The following is a 19,218-nucleotide window of genomic DNA, read 5'->3' as shown; positions in this document are numbered from 1 at the left end:
TTTCTTTTCAGCATAACAGTATTCATTGTTTTTGCACCACACCCAGTGCTCCATCAATACGTGCCCTCCTTGAGAATAGCTTATTCTTAATCCATTAGTTCTGTAATTCATTAGTTTTTTTTGCCATTAGTAATTCATTAGTTTATATAAAATTTATTTAATTATTTAAAAATTAATGAATTAATTTAAAATTCATTTATTAAGCACTTGCTATGTAATGGCACAGTGAGAGTCATCACAATACAGTGCCAAGACTGTGGATTTTTCAAGTCAGGTAAATAAGGTTTTGCATCCTACTTTGTAATTTACTAGCTAATAGCCCACATTGATACAAATGGTTATTACAGTATGAATTTTGGAGTCAGACAGGCTTGGCTTAAAAATACATCTCTGCCCACTTATTTATTTGATTGTTTGTTGGTCACACATCTGCTTTTATTGTGAGCAGCAGGTGGGACATTTCCAGCAATAGTAAAAAAGAAATTTAATTTACAAAAGCAGGAATTCAGTGAAGCTGCCTGGTTGGAACAGCAGGAAGAGCTGCAGGAAGAGGACTCCAGAGCCCATGAAGAGCAAGGCCACCAAGGAAATGAGCAGCTCTTTGTGGATATCTCAAATGTACCTGGTAGAGGTAACCTCATAAGTGAAGAACCAGGCTGTAAAGAACATGTCAGTGGCCAACAGCACCATGGTCAGATGGGGGAAGACAGCCAGGTTCACGGGGTTGGTGTATCTGCTTATGACCTCAGGCTCCATTTTGGCAGGCACAGGGTAATCTACCACTCCTCTGCCTACTTGTTTGATCTGTGACCTTGGACATGTATCTCTGAACTTTAGCTTCTCCATCCATAAAATGGAAAGAATAACAACTAATGTATAGAATTCTCATGGAGAATTAAAATGAGATATGTCTATAAGGCACTCTATGCAGTACCTGACAGACAGTGGGTCTTCAACAGATTTACTTCTCTTTCCTCTCCCGCTCAATTCTAGGCACTATAGAAATATATATGTTTGAAATTTATAGCATCTATTAAAAAGAACAATAAAAGGAAAGGAAGCTAAAGTATTAAGTACCTATTTTGTGCCAGGTATTTCATGTGATATTACTGAATTTAGGTAAAACACATGCTTTCATTTATTTACTCATTCATTCATTCAAGAAATATTTCTCTGGCACCCGCTGTGTGCTAGGCACTTGCTTCAGTAATGGAGACACAGCAATGAATACAATGGATTAAGTCCTGCCTTGAGTTTACATTCTAGAGATCTATTCCCTTTGCTGTTCCTTGATGCACAAATAAAAAGCTTGGAAATTTTTTTAAAAATCCAAATTAGATATTAGAAAGGCTTTATGGAGGAGGGTAAACATAAGCTAGACTCAAAGGACCATAGGGTTCCAAGATAAAAGGTGAAAGTGGGGTTGGGAGGAACAGCATACTCAATAACCCAAAGGCAAAAAAAGGTGGGACCCATGAGGAAGCATGAGTTTGATCTGGTCATTGGGTGTGGTGGGGTAAAAGTGAGTAACAGGAAAGAAATTCTCTTGAAAATGTATATGGAAATCAGATGGTAGTGCATATGGAAGGCTGACTGATGAGTCCAGACTTCGTCTGTAGACTAGGGAGGTAATAAGATTGAAAATATGCTTCAGAAATATTAAATGGGCAACACTGTATAAATTGGATTAAAGGGGAGAGACCAGAGACAGCGAGAGACTCAGGAGGTTTTTGATTAAACATCACATATGTTTGGGTTTTTGCTGTTGCTGTTTTATGACCAATGACAAGCAGAACCTCAGGAAATTTAGGTAAATCCTTTTTCATGAGAGTTTGCAAGGGTAAAAAGTAGGTTTAAAAAAAATAAAGTACCTGTTTCATCTGAGAAAGCACTAATGATATCGCATAAAGAACCAGTTCCTTTGATACATGAAAGTGAGTGTCTTCAGTAGAAGAACAAACTAAATTAGACATCAGGGAGGATAAAACCCAAGACAACAGACCTTATGGTATAATTTTCACACTAAGTTGATTCTTAGGTCAAAGTTTTAAAAGGTTTGCCAGTAAATTCTGACTCCTTAATGGCTTTTTGTCATTAAAGTCCTTATCGTAAAATAAAAACAAATTAAACACATATATAAGAACACTTGCAAGGTGGCAAATGCCCTCAGTCAATTTTTGCTCATCAAGGAAAGGAGGTTTGGGAACCAGTTTGTGCTCCTTCTGGCTAGCAGTGCTATGGGTCTAGCTCCAGCCTTCAGCTGATGGAGAACAACCCATTCCCAGACCAGAAGGTGTCACACAGCATTCTGCCTTCAAAACATTACCAGCCTTTGCTACCTTCTCTTGGTTTCTGCAGAATCAACCCAAACACTCCCAGACTGAGGTCATTATCTTCTCCCATTCCTTCCCCTTCCAACTTCTTTTTGCCTTCTTATTTGTTCAATAAAAATATATTTAGCACTGTCTTGTACCTGATCCATACAGATCTCTGGGATCTCTGCTAAAGTCATCACTGACCAATAAAACTTGGGAGTCATCCCCAACTTCTCTGTCCCTGTTAGCTCTCATGTCTTCTCAGCAACCAAAGCCTTTGGAGTTCATCTCTCCAAGAGTCCCCTAATTGATCTTTACTACCTCCCTCTACCTCCTCTACCTCTCCCTCTATCCCCACCCTGTCTCTCTCCAATCCAGGCTTTCTTTCATGGAAGGATCCAACGCAAGGTGTGGTCCATAAATCATACCTTGCAGTAGCAGTTTCACCTGGCAGCTAGTCAGATATGAAGACTCTCATGACAGAATCTGCATTTTAGCAGAACCCCCAGATGATTCATATGCACACGTCAGTTTGAGATCACAGGCTGAAAGCACAAATCAAACCCTATCACTCCCCAGCTGACATTCTAGTCCAGGGGCCAACAAATTATATCCCAAAGGCTTTTTTACACTTCTAAATGATGGGGGGGGGGATCCAAAGAAGAATAATATTTCACAACACAAGAGAATTATATGAAGTTCAAATTTCAATGTCTATAAATACAGCTGTATGGGGATGCACCATGACCAGGCACTGACATATTGTCTACGGCTGCTTTTGCAATACAATGGTGGAGTCAGTAGTTACGATAGAGACTGTTATGGCTAGCAAATCCTAAAATACTTGCTATTTGGCCCTACATAAAAAGTTTGTTGACCTTTGTTCTAAGGAGAAAACATATATGACCAAAAAAAAAAAAAAATTCTAGCTATGAGATATAAAGGAAAAAAAAGGAAGACCTGAAAAAAATGCTGTCTCTCCTGGGTAGCCATAGCAGTTTATGACCATCTATCATCCCACATGTCATTTTGTTGGTTTAGTCTTTGCTGACTGGGGAGGAGAGTCAGTTACCTTCATTCAGTTTTGTGGCTATTGATACCTCCCCTCAGAAGGACAGAGGGTGGGTTTTTAAATATAATGACAGTAGGAGGATTATCCTGGGGATCCAGATATGAAGAAGGAATCATGAGGGATTTAAGAGTTAATAATTTCATATATAGTAATTTCATGGACACTCTTTGCACTTGAGTCCTAATTTCTAAGGAAAACAAACAAACAAACAAAAAATCTTCAGGCTTTGGAGAACTACATGAATCACCAAAGGGATACAGTACTTTGTTAGGAGCAATAATTCTTCCACTAAAAGGATTTTCTGAAAATTCCAAAATTTGGTATCTTAAATATCAACAACACCCCACCTGCAGGCCTTCTCTTAGCCACATTCTCTGATTTTATGTCCATATGAGACATTAAGAAGATCAGCTCAGATTTCACTCATTTTCTGTAGGCAGATCCTTTTAAGAACAACACTGTTGGAGCTATTTCTAGTGGTTTCCTCTTTGCTTAATTGATACATTCCTTTAGAGTCACTTTAAACCACTGAAGCAGGTGTAAGAAAATAGTCCGAATTCCAATTCCATCCCAGAATTAGAAAGAAGGGGAAGTCCACGGATCAAAAACCTCTCAGATAAGTTGTCACAGAGACACTTAACATCTTATGGACAGAAAGTGGCTGCCTTTCCATTCCTTTTCCCCCATTCCTACCTTTACATTTTTGGGAAAAGTTAAAGGATTTATTTTGCATCTGCCCCAAAGCAAGTTATATTGCCAGCTGGCAGTGTAGTCGAGTACTATGGTAGGTCCCTGGGCTACAGCAGGAAATAAGATATTGCTCCTGTCCTGGAGAAGTAGACTGCCTTGTGGAAAAGGCAAATGCGGAGGCAGATAACTATAACATTGATTTAAATGCTACAGTTCACAGTGAGTAAAGGTACTATGTGAATACAGAGGGATGCCGAACTCAGCTTCTAGGGTTAGAAAGGCAACCTAGAGGAGATGTCTTGAGCTGAGGTCTAAAGAACAAATAGAAATCAACAGATAGAGGGCACAATGTTAGGACTAAAAGGGGTATTCAAAGCACAAAGATACCCAAGATAAAAGTAAATAAAAGGGGGCACCTGGGTGGCTCAGTGGGTTAAAGCCTCTGCCTTCCGCTCGGGTCATGATCCCAGGGTCCTGGGATTGAGCCCTGCATCGGGTTCTCTGCTCAGTGGGGAGCTCGCTTCCCTTCCTCTCTCTCTGCTTGCCTCTCTGCCTACTTGTGATCTCTGTCAAATAAATAAATAAAATCTTCAAAAAAAAAAAAGTAAATAGAAGGCAAGTGGGGTACAGTAAGAGAGGAGAAGAGAAAAGCCAGCAGAGTCAGGTAAAGAGTGGTGTGTTTGCTAAATCAGAGAGTCTGGACTCCATGCTGAGGACAATGGGGGTGTACTGTAAAATTATTGGGGGGCTGATCAGAGTTGTGTTTAGAGGGGCGCCTCGGTGGCTCAGTTGGTTAAGCAACTGCCTTCAGCTCAGGTCATGATCCTGGAGTCCCACGTTGGGCTTCCTGCTCAGCAGGGTGTCTGCTTCTCTCTCTGAACCTCCCCTCTCTCAAGCTCTCTCCTTCTCTCTCAAATAAATAAATAAAATCTTTAAAAAAAAATTGTGTTTAGAAACCAAATTGGCTGCTGTGTAGGAAGAGCACTGAAGAAGGTCAAGGTTGGAGATAAGAAGAGTTAAGATAAATGCTGCAGGGAAGAAATGCTAGTGACGTAAACCACCGTCAAGACAATGGTGGCAGGGGAAGAACAAGACCCAAGTCACAGTATATGGCCATCAGCTTCTGCCCTGTGTAAAGCATGTTCCCAAGGTCAAGTGGTTGCTGACCAGACTGGTCTGCTAACCAAGTACTGTGGCCCCACAGGAGAAAGAAAGGGGCCCTTTTTCATTCATCAGCCAGATAAGGTATGATGTTATTATTCTTACAATGTCACCAGATGTATGGGCAGTGTTAAGGCCCTCTCAAAAATCAACATATCCCAGAGATTTTTAAGAAGAAAGCAGTTGATCAGAAATAGGAGTTAGGGGGCGCCTGGGTGGCTCAGTGGGTTAAAGCCTCTGCCTTCGGCTCAGGTCATGGTCCCAGGGTCCTGGAATCGAGCTCCGCATCAGGCTCTCTGCTCCGTGGAGAGCCTGCTTCCTCCTCTCTCTTCCTGCCTGCCTCTCTGCCTACTTGTGATCTGTCAAATAAATAAATAGAATCTTTAAAAAAAAAAAAAAAAAGAAATAGGAGTTAGAGGGAGAGAATTCAAAGAGGACACTGAAGCGTTTGGCCTTTGCATCTTGCCATTCACCACGGCAGGAAGATCCCCCTCAGCCCCGGCTCCACTTTGCCTGCTCAATGCAATTCCTTTTCTTGCTGTCATGAATCTCTTCGATAAATTCAAATAAGTTCATTCAAATAAAAAAAGAAATACATTTTAGTTGTATTTAACATTTTTTACTTATTTTATTCTTTGTCTTTTCCTGGTTTTATTTACACCACATCTGAGACAACATGGTATAGTGAGAAGAAAGTCGGCTTTGCTGTCAAACTATGAATCTCAGCTTGGCTGACAGTTATAGGACCCTTCACTCTTCTGAGCTTTAGTTAATTCACTTGAAAAATGGAGATGATAATCCTTATGGTAGGATGGCTATAAAAGGCAGTGTACATAAACCATCTCACCTTAGTATCCAGCACATACAGTAGTGGAAATGTAATACCTTTAGCTACTATTGTTATTATTTACTGATCAAATATTTTGTAGTGTATTTCTTTTTCTATTCCCATTTTCTGTTTTGATCTCAACTTTTATAGTCCTGCCCTTTTTTCTGTCAATATTATGACAGCAGTTAACATAGCTTTTAGAAGTGCTTACCTCTTTGCAAAACCCTCCCACTTAAAGAACTTTTCAAATGTACATGATCACCTCATAAAACTCCACTGATAATTCTAAAACCATATCCAAAATACAACTCCTTAAAAATAATAGATTTACACTTATGAGTACCGACAGTACATGTGCTTATCTGGGAAGTTTTCCTGAAATTTACTGGAAAATAGAAGAAGAATCCAGACCTTGTTAGGCCATGTAGCTTATATGATTTTTCATAAACAGTAATTCTACCTTACATAATTTGGTTTAGAGAGCTTTAAATGTATACTATGTGGCCAGCACTGCATGCATAATTTAGGGACATCATAAAGAAGAAGAAAGCATGGTTCCTCCTCTTGGGAAATGGGGCTTCATTTTTCTATTTTCAGTTGGGGATTTTAAGAAGTTGATTCTATTTCAATAAAACTGTATTTACTGAAACATTTAGGTAGGAAGCAAGATCTTAGCCAGGAATTTTTAGTTAATCTTCAGTGGCCTATGCATAAAAAGATGTTACTGGAAACACTTTCAGATTTGTTTATCCTTAAATAATGTGGTCCATTTTCATTTTGAGAAAAAAAGGAATTCCACAGAAAGAAAGGCTTGCATGACAGGCTGAGTCATCCTGTGTAGATTTTTTCCAGTAAGCTACATTATGCTGGATGCTGTTCAAGAGGGAAAATGTCAAACGCACTGGGGTTCAGTCTGGCATGTGGGTGGGTTTACTCAAGCACAGAAATCAAATATAGGCATTGGAGCCAATACTTTGGAAAACAACAGAATGGCTTACAAATCAGAGTTGGAATTTCCAGAAGTTTTTTTTAGCTGAATCCTACAAATATAATATAAGTGAACAATACACAGTGAATATTTTAATGACATTTATTGTGTTTCTTTCTTAGAACCTTAAAATAGAGAAAATTAGACATTAGACATTATAACATTTAGCCTACTTTCCATACAACAAATTATATGACACATATCTCTGACAGATTCTCATACTTCTCCTTAAAAGCTTCTGAGGATTTATTCCTTTGTAACACAGCCCCCTTCCTTTGACAGAGGGAATGCATAGGAATAGACCTTAATGGATATAAGCAAAGGTAATAATAGTGGTTACCTATGGATGAGTGAAATCATGAGGGTTTTTGTTCTTTTGCTTCTCTACATTTTCTAACTTTTCTATATGATTTTGCATTTTTTAGAATATGAAAAAAATAAGTACTAGAGAGCTATGAAGAATTCAAATACTAACATTAAGACTGTTCCAACTTCCTACTATAAAAGTCAAGACAGATTAATTGGTTGAAAATTAGGCACCAAAATTACCAATGTTCCAAAAGTCTGTAACTAGGAACACATCATTATGTCAACCAAGGTGTTGTTGTTCAAATCACGTTCAGCTAAATTTTTGTTGGTCATATTTTCTTTATAAGATTTATTTGCCAGAGAGGGAGAGAGCATGCACCCAGGGGCAGAGGGAGAGAGAATCTTAAGCAGACACTGTGCTGAGTGAGAAGCCCAGTGCAGGGCTTGATACTAAGACCCCGAGATCATGACCTGAGACTAAATCAAGAATCAGATGCTTAATCGACCAAGCCACCCAGGTACGCCTAAGTGATTTTTTTAAATATCAAGCTTCACATTTATTGCTGTTAAGTTTGATTGTATCATCTTAGTTTGTTTCTTCTTATGGGGTGTTAAGCGGAGCATTTAACATGCTGTAAGGGACAAATTTTTCCTGGATGAGAAAACATGTTCTGAAGAATTAATTATTTGTCCTCATAACTGCTTCTTCTTCCCTGCCTCAGAGGTCCTTGGCCTTCTCTCCCTGTTTCCAATAAATTATTAGTCAACTCCTGGTAAATCATATGTTTTAAAATAAATCATAAGTATTAAACACCTACTATGTACCTTTGTTTCATAATAACATAGGTTACCCCACCTATTCTTCAAAATAGCCCATTTGGTATAGGTATCATTACTTCCATTTTTATAGTGGAGAAACAGAGGCTCTGAAACTAAAGCAATCTTTTTTTTAGAGTCACACAGTTACTCATTGACAAAGATCAGATTTGAACCTACATGGGACTGGGTTTAATGTCAGTGTTGCCTCCAGGTATTTTTGGCCTTGGCTGCCTGCCCATACCCTTGCCTCTCTGGTCTCAGATAGACTCTGTCACCTTTCCTCTGATCTCCAACACTGACCTTGACACCACTCGGGTTTTTTTCCTTTGCATGATCCTTGATCATGTTCAATGCAGTGCTTCCCGCCTGTCTGGAGTCTGGGTATCCAATGTCTAAGCCTTACCTTCAAGATCTGTAAGAGTTCATATTTGTTCATTTACATTTTCTTCTACTTAGAAAACTTGTGAAATATCAATAGAGAAATTTTCCAGACTGACATACTTCCACACAGATAATTTGGGTGTATATTAAACAAACTGCAATTCATCTTCTTGTTGATGAGCCTATTTCAAATACTTTGCTGAAACCAGACTTAGAACATTCTCTTGTTCTATCATTTTAGTAACTTCCAATTAGTAAACAGAAAATTGAAATCATACTGGACTATACCAGCTCAGGTACCTGAATAGTTCAAAAACAGAGCAGGGTTGATGCAGACACTCAAGTAATGTCATCAAAACCTTATCTCCATTTCTTGGTTCAGTGCTCCTCTATCTCAGCTTCAATCTTGGGCCTTATATGGTACAAGATAACTACCATCCACTCCCACCTTACATCCTCCCACCTCCAGTACATACAAATCACTTCCACTGTTTTAGAAATTATAGGAGGCATATACATGAGTAAAAAGGAGCCCTTGATCACAAAAAGGCAGCACAGCCTAATAGAAAAGCACATGTGTTGGTATAAAATAGATCTGGATTTGAACTTGCACTTATCCTTGAGTGAGTTATTCAAACTTGGTTTCCTTAATCATAAAATGGAGATACTATGCAGTTCATACAGTTGATGTGAAGTTGAAGTCCTGACATTTAAATAAAATAATGTAAATAAAATGTCTACCATAATGCCAGGAATATCAAAGGTATATGACATATGAACAAAGGCTTGCACACAATGTTAAGAATATGAGTAGGGACACAGGCTCCATAATATTAAGACATCTCTAGTATACTAGTTAGAGAGTTAGAAGGCTCTAACTCTCTAATCCCAATTGGGGTGGTGGGTTGGAAAAGTTTTCATGAATGAGATGTATTTGAAGTGGATCTTTTTTTTTTTTTTTAAGATTTTATTTACATATTCAACAGAGAGACAGAGAGATCACAAGCAGGGGAAAGAGCAGAGGGAGAAGCAGGCTCCCCAGTGAGCAGGGAGCCCGTGTGGGACTTGATCCCAGGACCCTGGGATCATGACCAGAGCTGAAGGCACACACTTGACTAAGCCAGCCAGGAACCTCATGAAGTGGATCTTAAAAGGATGTATGAAATTATGATAAGTAGCTCTAAGAGAGAAGAGCCAAGATCATATTCAGGATATGACTGAAGTAGAGGTTGTCAGTAATGGAAGTGACTATGGGTGCACTTGGAAAGGCAGACTGAAGCCTATTCTTGTGGGTTGTGGATATGGATAAAGAGTTTGTGTTTAATTCATTTAATGAACCACCCCCAGAGTGACATGAAAAGGGTTGAGCTGTAGGAAGGAAGACTAACAGTGGTATACCCAATGGATAGCAAAATCAGGAGACAGAAAGCAGAGGCAAATTAGGAAACTATTTACAATAATTTATAACAGTCTGACCCCAGAAAGTCTCCCCCAGCCCTGTCCCCAACCCACCCCCATCAAGAGAGGTGACCCACATGTCCCTTTCCCCACTGGGTGTGGCAGCCACTCTGGGCCTGCAGTCACCTGCTGGTGTGGCCACCAGCACACTGACTGCCACCCTCATGTGCCACAGTAATGGTCCCCAGAGGAGTGGGAAGAACACACCTTTTGCCTTTGCATCACTCCACTCTAAAGGATCCCCAAAGCAGGGCTACCTGGTGTTTTAAAAGAATTATAAATTCAGTTATTATTACAGCTCCTGGTGGTATCCTCACTTGACCCACTGGACCCACAAATCCTGAGTCTAGATTCATGTTCTCAGAAGAGTTCTCAACCTGGAGCTATATTTGGAGCGTCCTGACTAACTTGCAAGACACATATGTTTGTATCATAATTAGTCCTTTTGAGTGAATGGCTGAGTATCATCTTAATTTAACAATTCAATGTTTAAATCATAACATCATCTAGGGGCCCTGCTCCATGAGATTCATTAAAAGTTTAACATTTCATCTGTTCCATGGTCAATACTTTACATTTTAGTATGAGAAATAATTAAAATCAAGGAAAAAAATCACCTTTCCTTGAGCCATGAGAGTTCACAGCAGAGTACATAGACCTATTAAATATTTTTCAGTGAATAAAAGAACAAATGAACTATATCAAATGACTCAAGGAAAGCCATGAAAATAGAGCAAATGTTGAATTATTTCCTTTCTTCAACAACATTATCCACAGCTAAGGTAGAATGGTAATCTCACACTTCAGAACTTTGAATTCTAATGCAGGCTACATATGCAGTGAAACTAGAAATTCTATAAAACTGGAGTTGATATAGTTCAATCTGGTACAGTGAGAACCCCAAGGAACCACGTGTCAAAAAGACCAAAAACTGGCCCTCTGTAAGCTTGACTGTTAAGATAAAATTTTTTTAAAAAGATTTATTTAGGGGAACTAGGTGGCTCAGTCAGTTAAGCATCTGCCTTCAGCTCAGGTCATGATCTCAGGGTCCTGGGATCGAGTCCTGCATCGGGCTCCCTACTCAGTGGCAAGTCTGTTTCTCTCTGTGCCTCCCTTCATTCTTTTTTATAAAGATTTATTTATATCTAATGAATCATTGAACACTACATCAAAAACTAGTGATGTACTATATGTTGGCTAATTGAGCACAATAATAAAAAATAAATTTAAAAAAAGATTTATTTATTTGTGACACAGAGAGAGCGAGCAAGCACCAGCAAGGGGAGGAGCAGAGGAGGGAGAGAATCCATAAGCTGACTCCATGCTGAGCAAGGCATCAGAGTGAGGACTTAATCCCGGGACCCTGAGATCATGACCTGAGCTGAAACCAAGACCTGGTCGCTTAACCAACTGAGGCACCCAGGCATCCCAAGATAAAATTTTAAAAGTAGGGAAAAAATGAGGGTTAGTCCTAAAATTCTTTTTGCCAAGTGCCTTTTGCATTTGGAACTGAGTTGTAGGTTGTAATATAAGTAGCTAAGTAAATCAGTAAATCATTATTCTGAAATGTGCATAGCACTTTGCTTTTAAGTAAAGTTTTATTTCTTATACATTATATCATTCCATCCTGTTAAGCAGAGCACAGAATAGAAAACAGAGGAAAGGAGAAAGGTTATACATATAATGAAAGTTTCCTAATAAAACTTATAGGTATGGAACTGAAGCAATGCTGTGAATTTCAATCAATGTGTATCTAAGTGAAATTTGTATGCTTTAAACATCATGAATACCTAGAGCTTATGGTTTGCAGACACTGAATTTTGCAGATGTGTAATCAAGGGAATTACCCTAACACAGGATTTATGAAAAGTAACCTTCTGAAACAAATCACACAAATTCTCTGTGAGAATAAAAAACAGAGGGAACATCAACCCACCGATTTGGGACAGAGGGAACTCCCTTCCTTTTATATCTATGAAGAAGGCCATTTTATATACAATCTGTTAGCCCCATTTAATTCCTCTGGTTTGCTTGCCCTGGCTCAGAATCATGAGCAAAAATAATAAATACGCTTATATTGCACCTGAGAGCATTTATCTCTCTCAGTGGGGGAGAGCCAATGTCAAAATTATAAACCACGTCATACCTGAAATAGGTGGATAGCTTTTAAAAGTAAACTAGACAAAGCACTCTGTTTACACTTCCTTACGTGAGTGAAGTACCAAAGCAAACTGGAAGTCTATGCTGAGCTTGGAATTTTTACAGACAGACAGACAGACAGACACACACACACACACACACACACATTCTGCCTCACACCTAACCCCTCACTCTATTTCCCTACTCTCCCTTTAACAACATGCCCATTAAGCACCCCCTCCCCACCAGGTGCATTTGTTTTGTGGGAACTGAAGCCCAAGGGAAAGTAAACAGATGTGTACATGTATTTTCCATTACTTTATTCAACAAGTACTTGGAAAGTGTTTACTATAGTCCAGGTACAGTATGACTAGTAAGTACTATATGGCCAGTTGCTTTGTGGGTTTCCCATATCCTTCAGTAACCCTGAAGTAAGACAAATTGGTAAAACAACACTGGAGAGACAATGCCACTTTTCCCATTTTATAGATGATGAAATGAAGACTCAGAGATCTCAAACAGATTTCTCAAGGTCAAGAGCTCTGTAAGTTGTAGAAGTGGGTTTTGAATCAGGTCTGTTTTATTCCAAAGTCTACACCTCTCTGACTCTTCAATTATCTTTCTACTTACCTACTGAGGTGAACCAGCATCAAATCTGATGCTTAAAAAAAAAATCCTGTTCAATGGGCACAAAAATCAAATAAATAATCCAATCTAGAAAAAGAAATCAGCAAGAAAAGAACATGCCCACTCACTCAATTAAACAAAATCCATTTTGTTGTTGTTGGTGGTGGTGGTGGTGGTGGTCTTCCCCCCCAATTTTATGGAGATATAATTGACATGTATTGCTATATAAGTTTATACCACATAATGTTTAACTTACATATATTGTGAACTGATTACCACAATAAGTTAACACCCATCATCTCATACAGATACAATAAAAAGCATTTTTTTCCTTGTTAGAAGAACACTTAGGATCCGCTATCTTAACAGCTTTCCTATCTATCACACATCAGTGTAAACTATAGTCATTATGTCATACATTATAGCCTTAGGACTTATCTTATAGCTGGCAGCTTATACTTTTTGGCCTTCCTTCAATTCCCCTTCCCTCCACCCCCCAAGCTCTGATAACCATAAATCTTATCTCCTTTTCTATGAGTTTGGTTTTTCATTTGTGTTTTTAGGTTCCACATTTAAGTAAGATCAGCCAGTACTTGCCCTTCTTTGTCTGAATTATTTCACTTACCATGATGCCCTCAAGGTTCACCCATGTTGTTGCAAATGGTGGGATTTCCTCGTTTTTTTTTAAAAAGATTTTATTTATTTATTTGACAAAAAGAGAGAGATCACAAGTAGGCAGAGAGGCAGGCAGAGGTGGGGAAACAGGCTCCCTGCTGAGCAGAGAGCCCGATAGGGGGCTCGATTCCAGGAGCGTGAGACCATGACCGGGGCCAAAGGCAGAGTCTTAACCCACTGAGCCACCCAGGCGCCCCAGGATTTCCTCATTTTTAATGGCTGAATTATATTTCAAATAATTGATCTTAATAGAACCTGTGATTCTTGTTCCATTCCTGGAGAAGCAATGAATAGGTAAATGGTTACTTCTCTGAGCTGCAGTCATTTGCTATTTGCTATTTATCACCCAAACTCATTTTTGAATTGCAATTCTTACTGAAATGAAAATTATCTGTTGATCAGAACAATAAGATATCAATTTACACACATTTTTAAAAAATTACTTTACTGAGTTAGATATCAGAGCTATTAAGCCAAGCCATCAGCGTTTCTTGCCCAGCCTTGGCAGCTTTCTCCTTGGTCCTACCCACAGTATTATTATTATACTTTGTCTCCTGTGTACGCAATAAGGAACCAAGTTCTGGGTAACTCTCCAGACCAGGATATAACTTATTACTGACTTTGAATACATGCAAGTGAGAAATGAACAAATTAGCCATAGGAAAGTACAACTTTATTTTCTCAGCAACTATGATGTTCATTTGGGAAATAACTGAAACATGCCAATAACTGAAACCATTCTGGAATTTAGAAATAAAATTCTTCCTCACTAAAGACAGTAGCAAGCAATCCTTCATCTGACACAGAATTAATCCCATTTTGGTGAATACCTAAGGGAAGAACATCAAAATATTTCAGGAACCCCCCCCTCCCCCCCAAAAAAAACACTGCAAATCAGAAAAAAAGTGATCTAAGTGAAAAAGAGCAAAAAGTGGCTTTGTAGAACTTAACAGGAAGACAGAGGAGAAATCTCGCAAGCCTTGCCTATTATTTGAGAAGGATTTTTTTATGCAGAGAGAGGGGAATGGTGCATTTGTGGTCTAATGATTAAGAGTAAGTATCTGTAAATGGGTATTTATTAAAATCAGGTGCAGCTGCAGATGACATAAATGACAAAGTAACATCGAGAGAAGTGCATTTCTCATGTAAATAGAGTTTGGGGGAAGACAGGCCATGGCTAGCAAGCAGCTTTACCATCTGTAATGCATGGCCTCCACTTCATTGTTCAAAATGGCTGCTTAACTTCCAGACATTATGTCGCAGTCAACCAGCAGGAAAAAAAGGCATGTCCCTTCCCTTTAAAAAAAGACCTTGAAAACTGCACATAATACTTCTGTTAACATTCCACTGGCCAGTCACATGGTCACAGCAGGCCAAAAGGGGAGCTGGGAAATGAAATCTTAATGCCAGACAGCCAAATGTCCAGCAAAACACTGTGGGTTCAGTTACCAAAGAAGAGAATACAGATATTAGGGGGTGACTAGCAGAACCACATAGGGAATAGACTTACAATTAAAGAAGATCCTAATTAAGACCTTACATAGGGAATTTGGGTAAATTGGAAGGGGAGGTGAACCATGAGAGACTATGGACTCTGAAAAACAGTCTGAGGGGTTTGAAGTGGCGGGGGGGGGGGAGGTTGGGGTACCAGGTGGTGGGTATTATAGAGGGCACAGCTTGCATGGAGCACTGGGTGTGGTGAAAAAATAATGAATACTGTTTTTCTGAAAATAAATAAATTGGGGAAAAAAAAAAAAAAAGACCTTACATAATAAGATCTACTGAAGCCTGAAGCAGTTTATCTAGAGACACTGTCTCCCTCTTTGAATACTCTCAGGCAAAGACAAAATTAAAATCTCTTCTTCCCTTTGTAGGAGGCAGAGGATATGGGTTTAGAGATTTTAAAAGCCCCAACTGGCCTCCAATGTCCCTAAGGTAATTGTTTTCTTACAATTATACCCCCACTATTCCTCTGTTTACAACCATCCAGTGTCTCCCTACTGCCTACAGAATAAAGATCAAGCTCCCTGGAACGATGTTCTATGCCCTTCCTACATGATTTGTTCTCCACTTCACCTACTTCTTCACAAATTTTATTCAAACAACATTAAACTACTTCTGTATTCCTGAGTATATCACACTGTGTCAAATTTCTGTTCCTTATTCATTCACTCAAAAAATACATATAGATTGTCTGACATACCTCCACCCCTAGTGGTAAGCAGTAGGGATAGAGTGATATCTAGTATGTAAATAATATTAGCAGCAAATATTTATTGAGTGCTTAGGATATATCGAGTGCCATGCTAACTACATGTATTATCTTATAATTGCTTATGATAATCCTATGATATTGTACCTATTTATCTCCATTTTATAGATGAGTAAACTAAGGCACAGAAATGTTAAGTAAGTTTGCTGGAGACCTCAGATCTTGTAAGTTGAAGAGCAGGATTTGTCTGATTTCAGAGCTGTTCAAGTTTATAACCATAAACTACTTTGCACTGCCGGTTCCTCTGCCGAAATGTTCACCCACCATTGCTCCAGCACCCCCTCCCCCTCCGGCCCCACCACTATTTCCCCAGTAGGCTCCCATTGGCCATGTAAAACAAAACCTAATCTTCACCTTTTCTAAGAAGCACTCTTTTAACTCCCTTAGACAGTAAATGACTCCCCAGCACCACACCTGGACATGCTTGCTTTTTTACCTTTCATCTACAAATCTAGCACTGCCTCATCTGTGCTAAACAAAAAAAATCACACAAATCTATGCTGGGAAAGGATTACTCAGTAAGAAGCTATCCATTCGGAGGGAAAATCAATCTAGATGTCAGATCAGATCATAAACCAAATAAATACATGTTGATTAGAGCATTAAATTTGTTGTTGTTGTTGTTGTTGTTTAAAAAAAAAAAAAAGAAATCAAAGCATGAAAGAGCTAAATTAAGAGCAAATATTTATCAAGACCTTGTAGGGGTAGGAGCTTCTAGGTTTCAAAGAATGAAAGAATTCATAAAGGAAAAGATCAACGGATTTTACTGTGCAAACCTGTCTAAAATGTCTGTATGTTGAAATATAACCAAAATTATAAGGAATTTTAAAAAATTTGCCTCAAATATGATAGAAAAAACTTGCTTTCATTTTTTAAGTTGCTATAACAAATGGAAATAATAACAGTGATACACTACAGCTCCACACGGCAACATGAATCAATCTTACACATGAAATGTTGAAGAAGTAGGTGGTCCCAAGAGTTCAGAGTAGGATTCTAGCCATATAAAGTTCAAAAATAGATGCAACTAAACGCAATTGTTTATAAATGCCTATAAGGGTAATAATAACATTAAGAAAGCAAGGGAATGATTAGTCAGAATAAGGATTGTGTTTACTAGGGCTTGGGTAGAGTGCTGGGGTTGTAAGTAGGACACAACAGAGAAGAAGGTGGTTTTCAAGGAGGGGCACATGTATCTTCGGGGTAGAGAAAACGTTTTACAAGCTATTTCTAAACTCAGGCTGTAGTTACGTAGGAGCTTACTATATAATTATTCTCTAGACTGTGTGTATGTTTTATACCCTCTTCTGTATGTACAACATGTATTTCTCAATAAGAAAGAGAAAAAGATCTAAAAAAATGAATGAGCAAGCAACGTGTATAGAAACCACAAAAAGAGGATATGCAAATGACTAATCATCTTATGGGAAAATATCCAGTTTACTGGGAATCAAAAACATGCAATTTTTTCCAATGATACCTTGCCATTTCCTGCCTAATTTTTGTCCTTTTTTTTAATGAGAGTACTCAATGCTGATGATAACATAGTGGAAAGGGTAACCTGAAACACTGTTACAGGAAGTGAAAACAATTTGGCAAGGGTTAAACTGGTATTTAACCTTTAACCCACAGATTCCACCTTGAAGGTCTCTATGAGAAAAAAGTCCTAAATTGGAGAGGAAAAGCAATAAACAGCAGAGAATGACAGCTAAAAACTTTTAAATCCTAATCTTCTAAAGTATAATAATGGGAAAAATAAGTAACTACAATTAAGTGATAAAATATCACATAAAAATTAAAATAATGTTTATCAAGAATTATGGTAATATAGAATATGTTTATGTTCTATTAAAAGAAATAAGCTGGACACTTAACTGTATATATAGTTGGGCACATCCATATAAAAGTATATGACTCTTTTACCTAGAGGAGAAAAAGACTGGAAGGAAACATACCAAAGTGTTAACTGTGGTTTTCTTTAGAAGGTGAAAGCTATGATAAATTTTCTTTTTCTTTATTTCTTTTTTTAAATTTCCCTTTGGGGCACCTGGGTGGCTCAGACAGTTAAGCGTCTGCCTTCAGTTTAGGTCATGATTTCCACGTCTTGGGATTGAGCCCTGCATCTGGCTCCCTGCTCAGTGGGAAGTCTGCTGCTCTCTTGCTTTCTCTCTCTTTCTCTCCTTCTGCCCCTCCCAGCTGCTTATTCTCTCTTTCTCAAATAAATAAAATCTTTAAAAAAATAAATTTCCCTAAATGGCTCTAAATTTTTTTATAATGAGAATACATCATATATAGCTTTCTCCCTTCTTTCCTCTCTTCATTTATAACCTTTTCTTCTCTCCTCCTCTCCTTTCTTCCTTCTTCCCCCCTTTTCCTGGTCCTTTCATTTAAGGTGCCAATCCTGACCCAACAGAAGTAGACTAAATAACAAATCAGTCAGAATTCTGACTTTGCAATATTCAGTCTGAATTAAACTTTTTTATTCACCTTACCCCTATCTTGATCTACAATGGAATTTTAGCCCCTGATCCACAGTTTTATTTCTAAAACTCACTATTCAGGTTTGCTGTTCTAACTTGGTGTTGAGCTGCGCTGACCATCAATGTCCTGATGTCTCTGCTGTGACCCCTGCATCAGCTCTCCAAAAGGGTCCCAAAAGGAAAGCTCTGGTGTGCATTGCAACTTTCCTGGGGCTTAGTGATACAAAGATATTCTAAGTTTCAGTTCTGTGATGGATATCAATTACAGCATTGTTTCCTTTAGAAGGGATAGCTATACAGAGCTACACCTAGACCAGAATTACCTCAATATAGGGTAATGGTTAAATCATTGGTCTCAGAGTCAAAGAGATTTGAGTTTGTGTCCTAGTCCTGCCACTTAGTTGTTATGTGACCTTGAACAAGTTACTTATTCTCTCTATGCCATGTCTAGTCTGCAAAGTATGCATAAAAATAATACCTACTGTAAAGCTTACAAAAATTAAATGGGATGAGAGTGGTCAAAGATACAATGTCTTTGGAATGGACTGTGGAGCATGGTGATTCTGGCTAACAATACCATATCCTATATTTGGAAATTACTAAAAATTCTCCTTACAAGAAAAAAAAAGTATAACTATGTGCAGTGATAGATGTTAACTTACTGTGCTAATCATTTTGCCATAAATACATGTATTAAACCATTATGTTATACATCTAAAACTAATACAATGTTATATGTCAACAGTATCTCAACCACAACAACAAAAGTAAAACAAGAAAAAATTAACAGGATGGGCCACACAAAACACTTTGTGCCTAGCATATAAAAGTGTCTTATAGGGGCACCTGGGTGGCTCAGTGGGTTAAGCCTCTGCCTTCAGCTAGGGTCATGATCCCGGGATCCTGTGATCGAGCCCCACATCAGGCTCTCTGCTGGGCAGGGAGCCTGCTTCCCTTCCTCTCTGCCTCTCTCTGCCTACTTGTGATCTCTCTCTGTCAAATA

The 19,218-nt window shown here is 38.5% G+C and overlaps 1 pseudogene; it reads right to left on the bottom strand.

Moving 5' to 3' along the window:
- Positions 1-489: 489 nt before the first annotated feature.
- LOC122890884 lies at positions 490-756 on the bottom strand (annotated as a pseudogene).
- Positions 757-19,218: the final 18,462 nt, after the last annotated feature.

This window comes from Neovison vison, chromosome 12 (assembly GCF_020171115.1).
Source record: "Neovison vison isolate M4711 chromosome 12, ASM_NN_V1, whole genome shotgun sequence".
NCBI lineage: Eukaryota > Metazoa > Chordata > Mammalia > Carnivora > Mustelidae > Neogale > Neogale vison.
Note: the sequence above shows the minus strand (reverse complement) of the source record. Positions and strands in the feature narration are given on the sequence as shown.